Source organism: Nycticebus coucang, chromosome 2 (genome assembly GCF_027406575.1).
Source record: "Nycticebus coucang isolate mNycCou1 chromosome 2, mNycCou1.pri, whole genome shotgun sequence".
Lineage (NCBI taxonomy): Eukaryota > Metazoa > Chordata > Mammalia > Primates > Lorisidae > Nycticebus > Nycticebus coucang.
In genome coordinates this window covers 26,792,969-26,803,475 of record NC_069781.1, presented here as the reverse complement: position 1 = coordinate 26,803,475, position 10,507 = coordinate 26,792,969, and the positions used below count along the sequence as shown (strand labels likewise).

The window sequence follows — 10,507 nt, the reverse complement described above, 5'->3', positions numbered from 1 at the left end:
AAAATATATCGCTTTAGATGCCTACATTAGAAAAACAGAAAGAAAGCGCATCAACAAACTCACAAGCTATCTTATGGAATTGGAAAAAGAAGAGCAATCTAAGCCTAAACCCAGCAGAAGAAAAGAAATATCCAAAATTAAATCAGAGATCAATGAAATTGAAAACAAAAGAATCAGAATCATTTAGAAAATTAATGAAACAAGGAGTTGGTTTTTTAAAAAAAATAAATAAAATAGATAAACCATTGCCCAGACTAACTAGAAATAGATAAGTAAAATCTCTAGTAACCTCAATCAGAAATGATAAAGAGGAAATAACAACCGATCCTACAGAAATACAAGAGATCATCTCTGAATACTACCAGAAACTCTATGCCCAGAAATTTGACAATGTGAAGGAAATGGATCAATATTTGGAATCACACACTCTCCCTAGACTTAGCCAGGAAGAAATAGAGCTCCTGAACAGACCAATTTCAAGCACCGAGATCAAAGAAACAATAAAAAATCTTCCAACCACAAATGCCCTGGTCCAGATGGCTTCACACCAGAATTCTATCAAACCTTCAAGGAAGAGCTTATTCCTGTACTGCAGAAATTATTCCAAAAAATTGAGGAAGAAGGAATCTTCCCCAACACGTACCATGAAGCAAACATCACCCTGATACCAAAACCAGGAAAAGACCCAACCAAAAAGGAGAATTTCAGTCCAATTTCACTCATGAATATAGATGCAAAAATTCTCAACAAAATCCTAGCCAATAGATTACAGCTTATCATCAAAAAAGTCATTCATCATGATCAAGTAGGCTTCATCCCAGGGATGCAAGGCTGGTTTAACATACACAAGTCCATAAACGTTATTCACTGTATTAACAGAGGCAAAAATAAAGATCATACGATCCTCTCAATAGATGTAGAAAAAGCATTCGATAAAACCCAGCATCCTTTTCTAATCAGAACACTGGACAGCATAGGCATAGGTGGCACATTACTAAAACTGCTTGAAGCTAACAATGACAACCCCACAGCTAATATTTTACTGAATGGAGTAAAACTGAAAGCTTTTCCTCTTAGAACTGGAACCAGACAAGGTTGTCCTCTGTCACCTTTACTATTCAATATAGTGCTGGGAGTTCTAGCCAATACAATTAGGCAAAACAAGGAAATAAAGGGAATCCAAATGGGAGCAGAGGAGGTCAAACTGTCCCTCTTTGCTGATGACATGATCTTATACTTAGAGAACCCCAAAGAGTCAACCACAAGACTCCTAGAAGTCATCAAAAAATACAGTAATGTCTCAGGATATAAAATCAATGTCCACAAGTCAGTAGCCTTTGTATACACCAATAACATTCAAGATGAGAAGCTAATTAAGGACACAACTCCCTTCACCATAGTTTCAAAGAAAATTAAATACTTAGGAATATACCTAATGAAGGAGGTGAAGGACCTCTATAAAGAAGATTATGAAATCCTCAGAAAGGAAATAGCAAGGATATTAGCAAATGGAAGAACATACCATGCTCATGGATGGGAAGAATCAACAATGTTAAGATGTCTATACTTCCCAAAGCAATCTACCTATTCAATGCCATTCCTATTAAAATACCAACATCATATTTTCAAGGAAAAAATGATTCTGCATTTTGTATGGAACCAGAAAAAAACCATATAGTTAAGGCAGTTCTTAGTAATAAAAATAAAGCTGGGGGCATCAGCATACCAGATTTTAGTCTGTACTACAAAGCCATAGTGGTCAATACAGCATGGTACTGGCACAAAAATAGAGACATAGACACTTGGAATCGAATTGAAAACCAAGAAATGAAACTAACATCTTACAACCACCTAATCTTCGATAAACCAAACAAGAACATACCTTGGGGGAAAGACTCCCTATTCAATAAATGGTGTTGGGAGAACTGGATGTCTACATGTAAAAGACTGAAACTGGACCCACACCTTTATCCACTCACAGAAATTGATTCAAGATGGATAAAGGACTTAAATTTAAGGCATGAAATAATAAAAATCCTCCAAGAAAGCATAGGAAAAACACTGGAAGATATTGGTCTGGGGAAAGACTTCATGAAGAAAACTGCCATGGCAATTGCAACAACAACAAAAATAAACAAATGGGACTTCATTAAACTGAAAAGCTTCTGTACAGCTAAGGAGACAACAACCAAAGCAAAGAGACAACCTACACAATGGGTAAAGATATTTGCATATTTTCAATCAGACGAAAGCTTGATAACTAGGATCTATAGAGAACTCAAATTAATCCACATGGAAAAAGCCAACAATCCCTTATATCAATGGGCAAGAGACATGAATAGAACCTTCTCTAAAGATGACAGATGAATGGCTAACAAACATATGAAAAAATGTTCATCATCTCTATATATTAGAGAAATGCAAATCAAAACCACCCTGAGATATCATCTAACCCCAGTGAGAATGGCCCACATCACAAAATCTCAAAACTGCAGATGCTGGCGTGGATGTGGAGAGAAGGGAACACTTTTACACTGCTGGTGGGACTGCAAACTAGTACAACCTTTCTGGAAGGAAGTATGGAGAAACCTCAAAGCACTCAAGCTAGACCTCCCATTTGATCCTGCAATCCCATTACTGGGCATCTACCCAGAAGGAAAAAAAATCCTTTTATCATAAGGACACTTGCACTAGACTGTTTTGTTTATTGCAGCTCAATTTATAATCGCCAAAATGTGGAAACAGCCTAAATGCCCACCAACCCAGGAATGGATTAACAAGCTGTGGTATATGTATACCATGGAATACTATTCAGCCATTAAAAAAAATGTAGACTTTACATCTTTTGTATTAACCTGGATGGAAGTGGAAGACATTATTCTTAGTAAAGCATCACAAGAATGGAGAAGCATGAATCCTGTGTACTCAATTTTGATATGAGGACAATTAATGACAATTAAGGTCACGGTGGGGTGGGGGAAGGGGAGAGCAGAGAAAGAAAGAAGGAGGGAGGTGTGGGGAAAGGAAGAGCAGAGAGAGGGAAGGAGGGAGGGTGTGGGGGGGGTGTGCCACACCTTTTGGGGGCAAGACACGATTGCAAGAGGGACTTCACCTAACAAATGCAATCAGTGTAACCTGGCTTATTGTACCCTCAATGAATCCCCAACTATAAAAATAAATAAATAAAAATAAAATAAAATAAAATTTCCTTTGCTACCCAAGGAGTTCCAACAGAAGGACAGCTTTGATGTAGTGGAGTGGGGGGATGTTCCTATGCTACAAAACGCCTACCCAGTTACAAGCTTCCTTGGGTGAACACAGCTCAAATAACTAAAATGGACAATTCTGTGTAGCAGGTGTCTGAAGTAGACAGTGGAATCCAAAATTCTGCTAATTAAAAGTTTCTACCAAGACACTACATGGAGGGAAACAGTTCAATATATCAAGAAATAGTTCAGTGTATCAAGAAAATCTCGGTCATGCTTAGTCAACATGGTAAGCTCCCCTCCTTCCCACTAGCAGTTCCCTTTCTAACTAGATGTCCATGTCCCTGGGATCCCATGAGCAAAGGTTGTCTGACTGAGCAAGTTAGGGATCAGTCAGCCACAGAGCAAGCCACAGGGTGCCCAAACCCACACTGAGGACGGCACAGAAGGGCTGGGTATTCACTCAGCCTGTACTTCACTTAAGATAAGCAACAGGGTAAATTGAATAAAGCTTTGTCACCCGAGAACTGACCATAGGGGCAGTTCTGAAATCATTCTTCAGTCTGTTTCTAGCCTACAAAGCTTGGAAAGAAGAAAATTTTCCAGGCCAGCCTAGCCCACCCCACCTTAGCAGACTTGCCATGCCCAGAATAGACAGAATCCTTACATCCTCCTGCCCTGCACAAGGAGGGAAAGGAGTGGGGAGAGAGGCCTACCAAAGGGTCTTGAACACATCCAATAGGCTTGTTAAAGAAACCCATGTTTGCTGCTGGTGCTGATCATTTTATCCCTTTATTCCTAAAGAAACAGTGAAAAATCACTAAAGGAAAGAAGATGATCAGCCACCAGAAAGAGAAAAACTAATTAAAAAAAAAAAAAAAACAGAAAATAGCTTCAATGGAAAAATGATAAGGGGAAAAACAAAATAGGAATTTAGGATAATGCATAAAACCAGTAAAAACATGCTTCCATTAGAATGTTTTAGAAAGTAATAACTAGAAAGCAAGAATGAATTCTTATAGATTTAAAAACATGATTGCGGAAACAACAACCAGCAATTAGCAGAACAGACCGTTCTGGAAATCAAAATAATGGGTTACATCCAGTGCTAGGCTTTTCTTAGCACAAAGTATAACCATAGCAGTATTGTGATGGGGTCGTGGACATTTAGACAGATAACCTGAGTTCAAACCATAGCTCCGCTCCTTTTCAGCTGTTTAGCTTTGGGCTGCTGTAGTTAACCTTTCTAGGTATTGATTCCTCATCTATAACATTGAGCTAATTAGAACCTCTTTTACTAGATTGTCAGGAGGACTAAATGAGGTACTTTATGCAAAATTCTAACGGTCTTGACACATAAAAGCCTTAAATATTTAGCCACTCTTATTCATCTAAAGTAAAATGCAAGGAAGTAGAATTTTTAAGAAAGAAGACAAAAGCCATGGAGGAGAGATGAAGGAAATCACACAGTGTATGTATCTTGTAGGACGCTGAGAAAAAGTTTTCCAGTTTCACAAAAACAAGTAACTAAGATTGGCAGCTGAAAATGAAGAGGTTGCAAGTTATGAACTCTCTAAAGACAGACACTAACAAATAGCAGAGGCCTTATAAGGTATACAAGAGATGGTACAATAGGCCCTACCATTAACACCACCCTTTCCTCTAACCCCAGAGTTTATATAAGTGATTATACGTGATTCTCACTGATTTTATATATATTGCCTAGTGGAACCACTCGTAAGCTAGGGACATAGCAGACGCAGTGGGGCACAGGGGAGCTCAACAACAATGACATCTGCAATAAAAAATAGCCGGGCACTGTGGCAGTCACCTGTAGTCCCAGCCACTTGGGAGGCTGAGGCAAGAGAATTGCTCAAACCCAAGAGTTTGAAGTTGCTGTGAGCTGTGACGCCACAGCACTACTGTGGGCGACACAGTGAGACTCTGTCTCAATAAATAAATAAATAAATAAATAAATAAATAAATAAATAAATAAATAAATAAAAATAAATGAGAGGCTACCAGTGAAATTCACCCCTGATTGTTAGGAATACAGACTGTCTTCTAGGAACTCACCGTAGGAACAGTTTTAGGTGGGAAATTTGACTAAAGGGAAGAAGAGTAAGATAAAAAGCAGAGATAGAGGTGGACCTTCAGATTACACAGAATTTAGGGACATATTGGCCAATGTATGTATGGACAATGTAATGTATGGACATTAGTTGGATTCTAATACAAACAAATTATGTTAAAAATGAGATAATTGCAAAAATTTAATTATGACTGGGTATTTCATATAAAGAAACTATTATTAATTTTATGTATGGTAACAGTATTGCAGTTATGTTTTAAAAGAGTTCTTTTCCTTTGAGATATACACTGAAATATGTAAATATGAAATGATACAATGTGTGAGATTTGTTTCTAAATGATCAACAGATATATGTGGATGGGGTAACGATAAAAACAAGTTTAAAAAGTTTTATTTTTTAAAGGTTGGGTACTGAATAAAAAACAATTACATGTCGGCCAGGTACAGTGGCTGGTGCCTGTAATCCTAGAACTCTGTGAGGCCGAGGCAGGAGGATCTCTTGAGGTCAGGAATTGGAGACCAGCCTGAGCTAAAGCAAGACCCTGTCTCTAAAACAATAGTCAAGTGTTGTGGCAGGTGCCTGTACTCCCAGCTACTCTGGAGACTGAGGGATTAGGATTGCTTAAACCCAGGAGTTTAAAGTTGCTGTAAGCTATGACCCTATGGCACCCTCGGCCTAGGCAACAGAGTGAGACGCTATCATCTCCCCCCCAAAAAAATACATGCAATATTTAAGAAGCATACCTGAAACAAAAATAGAAGCTTTCCCATAAAAATGGGAAAATACTAAGCAAATGCTAATGTAAAAATTCCTGAATGACATTACTAAGATCAGAATAAGTAATATTTAAGGAAAAAATTAAATGAGATAAAATGTGGATTGTTTATAGAAATAGATGGTATAATTTATCCAAAAAATATAGTTGTGAACCTTCAAGCATTCAAAAATACATTCAAATTATCTAAAGCAAAAATTATTAGAAATACTAGGAGATTTTAATACACTAAAAAGGTACAAATCAATCTGACTTACAAATATAGATAAAAATGTTCTAAAAACATTATAGAACAGATTTCAGTATAAGACTTTTAAAATAACACATAAAATTTTAGTAGTTTAGAAATGACTTGTCATTTTATTCATAAGTTATTCCACAATGAGGCCAAAAGAGGAAAAATATACATCTTCAAAAAGACAGAAGGTCAGGCGCCGCGTGTGGCTCAGTGGTAGGGCGCCAGCCCCATATACTGAGGGTGGCTCGTTCGAACCTGGCCTCAGCCAAACTGCAACAAAAAATAGCTGGGCATTGTGGTGGGTGCCTATAGTCCCAGCTACTTGGGAGGCTGAGGCAAGAGAATCACCTAAGCCCAAGAGCGGGAGGTTGCTGTGAGCTGTGATACCACAGCACTCTACCCAGGGCAACAAAGTGAAACTCTGTCTCCTAAAAAAAAAAATTAAAATAAAAAGACAGAAAGTCTCATTTTGGACCTTGGGTATACAATAGTGTACAAAACATAGCTCTCCCCCAAAGAGTTTATCCTTTAATGGCAAGAGACAGACATCAACTAATAAACAAGTGTTAGAGTTATTAGGAGAGTGCATAGTTTAGATAGAATGGTCCAGAAAGAACTGAATAGAGACCTGAGCAAAGCGGATGAAGGGATGAGGAAGGGGCAGGGTGAGCGTTCCAGGTAGAAGGGAAGGGAACTGCAATTGTCCCCAGATGGCAGTTTGCTTCCCTTATTAAATGAACAGAAGCAAGAAGGTCAAGATCATAGCTGGAGAGAAAGGAGGAAGGGAAGGAAGCCCAGGAGAGAAAGCCAGAGAAGGTCCTGTGTGATGGTGGAGATGTGTGCTGGGGGGTGGGGGGACCACATTGGGCATTGAAGCCCATGGGAGAAATTTTGGATTGTCCTCTAAATGAGATGGGGAGCCTTTGGTTTTAGAAAAAAAAAATGGCACACGAGTGAGAACAGGCTGCCTGCTGTGTTGAGAGGAGACTGCCAGCGGTAAGGACGAGGAGATAACTTAGGAGGCTACTGCAATTGACCGATAGGAGATGGCTAGATTCTGAATATACTTCAAAGGAAAAACTAACATGGTTTACTTGGGCATTGAATCTGTCAAATGTGAGAAGATGACAAAAGTAAAGATAATGCCAAAGTTTTGCCCTGAGCAACAGGAAGAAAGGAAGTATTTACTAAGGCAGGGAGTATTGAGGTGGCCATTCATGAAATAGATACCTACTGTTCACATACAAAGGTATTAGAACAATATATTATTGATTAAAGAAATCAATCTTTGACTTGGGAATGAATTTGGCAGCACACCAAAGAGAGAACAGATAAAGGAAGAGATTGATAGATTTCATTACACAACAATTTAAAATGCCTCTAAATAAAAAAAAGCAATTATTTTCAAAAATGACTAGCTCGGACAAATATTTGCATAATTATCAGTAAGTTTTTGAAATATTTTAATGTGTGTTTCCTCTTTCGAGCATCCATTTAACTTGAGTGACCGTCAGGGGCTAATTAGCCCTGTTCAAAGCAAGAATGCAAGGGAAATAGGCAGTCCATGTTCAGACTCTGACTATCAATGGCTTTGCCCAAAGAGAAAAGGATTTTCTAAAGTCTTTGAGCCCTCACATCTGTAATTGTGAACTTGGTATAAAGCAGACAGCAGTTCAATATGCAATATTCCACAGAGGAGGGAATGAAAGTTCATCTCTTCTTTTTCTAGTGGAGTTTGGAGAAAAAGAATAGGAGAAAGCCAGATGCCAGCATCCTCACTTTCCTTCTCTGAGGGTAGAAGGCAGTGAAAATATCTAGAAAAGGTGTCAAGGAAGCTAAGAATCCTGGACTTCATGAACCGCTTTCCTGGGTCCAGGGGCAGCCGTAACTACACCAGCACAATGAAACAACAGACAAGGTACCAGAGCTACAACGCACCCCTGGCAGAGGGAGGTGGCTGCATAGATGGGTTCCACACAGTGACCCAGGACATGGAGTAGGCTGGCTGAGCAGTGAGCGTGGATGTCTGCGGTTGAAACAGAGACAGCAGTGGTGGGGACTTTCCAGCTTGCCTCGTTTCAGATGGTAGGTTGTGTGCAGGTCACTCTGATCTCTGTGTAGTCAGCAATGTCCCCTCCAGAATGCAGGCGATGGTTGATCAGTCTCTTTCAAGACTTCATGTTTTGGTTTTTCTGTGGTTAAGATATTTCAGTGAGACTTTGTGTGTGTCTGCTTCGGGGAGCAGTAGCCTTGTTGTTGGCTCCCCAAAAAGGAGAGAAGAAGAGGAGAGCCACCCTTACCCCACTGCCAATAACCTTGTCATCCTTTATTCCTCAAGAACAGCTGACTTTCTGAGCCTTACGCAAAATGCTCTGTAAATCCAACTGTAGGCTTCCTTCCAACACTGCTGCTGACTGTAAATGCTTTATAGAAATTTGGTGAGTATCAGTGGCTAACCAGATACCATTCTGTACTTTAAACCCTTAAAACAGGTGCTTGAACCTTGAAATTTCTTTTGTAAATCAGAGATTAACAAGCTTCCATCCTCTTACATAACTGTTAACTTGCTATAAAGCAGACAGCAGTTCAATATGCAATATTCCATAGAGGAGGGATTGAAAGTTCATCTCTTCTTTTATTTTTTATTTATTTATTTATTATTTATTTATTTTAGAGACAGAGTCTCACTTTATTGCCCTCAGTAGAGTGCCATAGCATCACAGCTCACAGCAACCTCTAGCTCTTGGGCTTAGGCGATTCTCTTGCCTCAGGCTCCCAAGTAGCTGGGACTACAGGTGCCCACCACAATGCCCAGCTATTTTTGTTGCAGTTTGGCTGGGGCTGGGTTTGAACCCACCACCCTCGGTATATGAGGCTGGCGCCCTACCCACTGAGCCACAGGTGCTGCCTCATCTCTTCTTTTTATAGTGGAGTTTAGAGAAAAAGAATAGGATGAAGTCAGACAGACGGATTCCACCCTTGTGTGTGCCACCTAGGAGCACCAGAGTTCCCACTTGGTAATTTTTTAAGACCAACTTTTATGTACAGAAAACTTAACAGTGTGCATTTAGCCCAGTTTTATGGCAAGTTCTTTAGCCTTTGCCTTTTGCAACTCAGCAATACGAGCCACAGACTTTGGACCCAGGACTTTTCCTCCCCCGCAATGGCCAATCTCATCGTATCTGTCATTGTAATTGGTCCGGAGAGCCTCCACCAGCTTAGCCCTTGTCTTTTGAGTTGACCCACATGAAAGCTACAGTGGTGAAGGTCCCCCTGTGGACTGGCCACCCCAGCTTTGCCTTCCCCTTGATAATGCAGGAAGGGACCCCGATCTTGGCACAATAGGGCATGCAGGAAGACAGCCAGGTCGGCATGATCCATGACATGTGCCGTCACCAGCAGCTGAGCCTTCTTGTTCTCCACCAAGGTGGTGACAGAGGATGGGTGGCCTCCTAGGGGGGACATCCCCTTTGCAGCAGCTTTCTTCCCAGCCTAGGCCAACAGTCTCTGCAGTTTCTCCTGCTTGGTCTCTGGCCGGCCCTTGCAGACCAGCTGAGCAGGTACGTGCCTGTCTGGCAGCCCAAGGCCTGGTGAGCCTGTTAGTCCCAGGCAGCACCTTCAGCCGCATGTAGAGGAAGCCCTTGCCATGCAACCGGACATAGCGGGGCCATTTGCCAGAGTGGGTGAGGTTCCCTCTGGCCTGGAGGTCTTGTTCAATGCCAGAACTCTTCAGCTTTTCCTCAAACAGGGAATTCACCATCTTCTTGGCCTCCAGCTTCTTTTATAGCAGGGGCTAGGGCCATCTTTTTCACCTTGGACCTTCTTTTCTTCATATTGTTTATCAGTCACCTCTAACATATGAACTTCATGAGGACACATTTGTGTTATGCATTTTCTACACTCCTTATATCCCCTGGGAGTGGAACAGTGCATGGTGCACTCTAGGTGCCCAATCTACTCCACCTGAGACCCCCCAAAGCAGGTAATTATTACACTGCCGATGCATTCAACCATTAGGCCCCTACTGTGTACAGGGTGCTGTGCTGGATGTGGGGAACGTGTAAGACCAAGGAGACAAAGACACAGCAGTGGGTCCCCAGCGGTACTCCAATATCGGGGCAGAGGATGGCAAAGGCCTTCTTGCTGTACACCCCACAGCCCCCGACCAGTCACCTATCGGTGATTTTTGATCCTG

At 40.8% G+C, this 10,507-nt stretch overlaps 1 pseudogene; it reads right to left on the bottom strand.

Moving 5' to 3' along the window:
• Window positions 1-9,330: 9,330 nt before the first annotated feature.
• On the bottom strand, window positions 9,331-9,881 carry LOC128563626 (60S ribosomal protein L7a-like; annotated as a pseudogene).
• Between the last annotated feature and the right edge of the window lie 626 nt (window positions 9,882-10,507).